Raw genomic sequence first — 2368 nt, forward strand, 5'->3', positions numbered from 1 at the left:
ATAGAGATCCACCTGCCTCTGTTTCCTGATTTCTGGGATTAAACGCTTTCTTAATTACTTTAATTAATTATTTTTTATTAAAATTTTCATAAATATATTTTGGTATTCTTTTTCAGTTCACTTCCTGAGTCCTAAAAATGAGGAATGGAATATTTCTGTTTGAAAATATTTGTAACACTTATGAGGTCATGACTGAGTAGAATCTTATGTGCCTACTGTAAATTTAAGCTACAGAATGAAGTTAATAAAATCTTAGCCTATGAAGTTTAAAATTTAAACTTGGAAATATCAAGAATCCAATTGCTAATTGGTAATTAACATTGCACAGTCTCTTTTAAGAAGTTGTTTCCGAAGCAATGAAAGAAACAGCAAGGGAAAAAAAAAATAAAATCTTGAAGTACCTCGACCTCATTTCACTACAGCCTGAGCCTGTGTGAACTCAAACAAGTTCTGTGTGAGGTCAGAGATGTGTGATCCCAATCACAGTCCATCCTCAGTCTCTCTCAACAACCTTGGTTTTCTCTTACGACATACTTGGACTCTTACTTAAAGCCAGAGTTCTGAAACCACAGCTCTGTTATGAAGTGCACCAAACTGGATAGGCTAATGTGAGGTCAGAGTACAGTAGTGTTTTGTTCTAACCTAGGTCTCTGGGAAAACCGATCTCTTGTTCCTGGCCATCTAGGTAGTGTAGGACATGGGCTCCCTCGTGTGGTGTGGGCCTCTTGTTAAACCAGATATTAGTTGGCCATTCCCACAAGTTCTGTGCCACTCTTGATTGCTCCAGCACCTTTTGCAGGCAGGACAGATTGGAGGTTGTGGGTTTTGTGGCTAGGTTGGAGTCCAGGTTTCTCTTTCAATACTCTGCAGAGTATTGTCTCATGCCAAGGAGACTAGAATTTAGAGGTGAAGGCTCCATGAGGGCACCAGCTCAACCTCTCTACATTAAATGAGCTGTATGGGTGTTGTCCTCAGAAATAGGGTCCTGTTGTCAAAGAAGACTTTTAAAAACTACTACTAAAAAAAAAAAACCTCAAAACCCAAAGATTGAATTCCTAGTGTTGCAACTCCCAGTACAAAACATAATAGCATGAAAATACAAGATGATCTACCTTCTCCAAAACTATAAATCCCAGAATGACAGCCAAATAAAAAAGATGTTTAGGAAATTCTAGTCAAAAAATTAAAAGTAACCCAATGAATGATATAGAAGGCTAAATGGAAAGTTTTTCAAATAGAATGGGCCTTAGGGATGCTTCAACTTCATTTAAAGAACTCAACTTTTCCCACCCAAAGGGACTATGGTTATCAATCCCAAGGCCTCTATGTGCTTGGTCTGGGGTACCCTGCATTCCCTTTGTGCAGCATTGCCTGATTAGCTTCCTGATAATTTTGTTCCATAGTATGACAGTTTTCTATTGATTCTGTCCCATTTCCTCCATGAAAACAGTGTATAATATAATGTACTTAATAAGCTCTCTTGGCATAAGACATAGCTAATGCAAGATGTTCCGATCCCAACTTTTCTACTTTTTTGTTTGTTTGTTTGTTTTCTGATCTTCTGGTCTACCAGGAGGGGTATCAGAGCCCTGCCACTGAAGAATAGAATGAAGGGTTGTGTCAGAAAACAGGATTAGTTCCATTAAACACTCTTTACCATAAAAGATAAATACTACCTGTGGTAGTTTGAATGTAATTGGCCCCCATGAGATCATAGAGAATGACACTATGAAGAGGTGTGGCCTTGTTGAAGTAGGTGTAGCCTTATTGGAGAAAGTGTGTCATTGTGGAGGTGGGCTTTTAGGCCTCTTTTGTTCAAACCTCCCTCATTGTGATATTCAGACCATTTCCTATTGCCTGCAAGATGTAGGACTCTCAGCTACTTCACCAGCACTATGTGTGCCTACATGTCTCCATGCTTCCTGCCATGACTGACAAGGAACTGAACCTCTGAACTCTAAGTGAGCCACCCCAATTAAATGTTTTCCTTTATAAGAGTTGCCATGGACATGGTATCTCTTCACAGCAATAGAAACCTCAACTAAGACTAAAACTGGTACCAGGGACTGGGGTACTTCTGTGAAAGGGCTAACCATGTCTTTGTTTGGAGGAATTTGAACTTTGGGAGTTCGAGTTAGGAAAGCAGTAAAATGCTTTAAGTACTGTTTAATTGGCTATACTAGTTGGAGCATTGAGGTCAGTGGTGCTGAGAGTTATTAGAACGGTGGGGGCTCACTCAAGAGGTTTCAGAGGAGAAGAATTTTAGTATGTTGCCTAGAGATCATTCTTGTGATATTTTGGTGAAGAAAGTGGCTGCCTTCTGCTCTTATCTGAAGAGTCTGCCTGAGGCTAAAGTGAAGAGTTTTGG

The sequence above is a fragment of the Peromyscus leucopus genome, chromosome 5, assembly GCF_004664715.2.
Source record: "Peromyscus leucopus breed LL Stock chromosome 5, UCI_PerLeu_2.1, whole genome shotgun sequence".
In the NCBI taxonomy this organism is placed as follows: domain Eukaryota; kingdom Metazoa; phylum Chordata; class Mammalia; order Rodentia; family Cricetidae; genus Peromyscus; species Peromyscus leucopus.